The sequence below is a fragment of the Octodon degus genome, unplaced genomic scaffold (genome assembly GCF_000260255.1).
Source record: "Octodon degus isolate 3935 unplaced genomic scaffold, OctDeg1.0 scaffold00010, whole genome shotgun sequence".
NCBI lineage: Eukaryota > Metazoa > Chordata > Mammalia > Rodentia > Octodontidae > Octodon > Octodon degus.
In genome coordinates, this window is record NW_004524586.1 from 9,391,305 (window position 1) to 9,392,333 (window position 1,029).

Below are 1,029 nucleotides of genomic sequence, written 5' to 3' on the forward strand. Positions count from 1 at the left end.
TCTGACTGGCTCAGTCCACCCTGAGGGCAAGGCTGGTGCTGCATGTGGTGCCAAGGATCAAACCGAACCATGATCCCCTGTGGCTGCCTAAGCTTGCCTAAGAGGCGCTTTAGACTGATGTGCTATCTCACTGGCCCCTTTGTGGTATCTTATGAAAACTCAATCAGATGTTAAGGAGGGCAAAAACAAAGGAGGAAAGATGGGAAGAAAGATGTCAGTCCGGTGATGTATCAATTGTTTGATAAAAATGCTGCCCTTTTGTGACAGTCAAGGGTGGCAAAGTGACCTCTTCAAATGCCACTGTCTGAAGTCACTGTCCTTCCTTCACAGTGAGGTGTCTATTGGCTACCCCGCAGGCTCCTGTGGGGGCATTAACTGGGTTTTTCCTGGTTGTTCCTTCTGGTTCTGTGCCAACTCAGGTTGATTTAATTACAGCTCTTGTCTGTCTTTTTACTGATAATTGGATTTTATTGATCTATCAACCTTTCATGAAAGTGTTTTTGGGGAAAGGCAGAAGATAAATTTTCATTTGAAAAATCAATTACTCTTATTGGACATTACATAAATACAGTCTGTTATAAGTCTCTTTTAGAAGGGGTCCATAGGCTAGAGAAGTTATAAAGAGATTTGGAAAGAAACACGTTAAAAATATCAGAGACTTTTCTTCTACACTGCAAGTTGCTTGAGTAAATTTCAAAACTTAAGCGAAAATGTTAGGTGGGACAACAAACCCCATTTCTGAAATAAAGGTACGCTTGTAAGATTTTAGTCATTTGAATATTAAATTGAATAAAAACAACCTGAAAATTTGTTAAAAATTCCAAAATATTTGTAATTGTGACACAAAATTTTCTGTGAGCCTCTGGTAAGGCCCCATAGGTCAGCACATGAAGGTCACACACTTTTTCACAGTACAGATCTGTGACTGTCTTCACCGACTTTTTTTGGACCAGGTCCTGATTCTAGTCCTTCCGGAGCTGACCTCACACTTCTGTCTTCCCAGCCTTCTGACTCACTTTCGGGGGCACC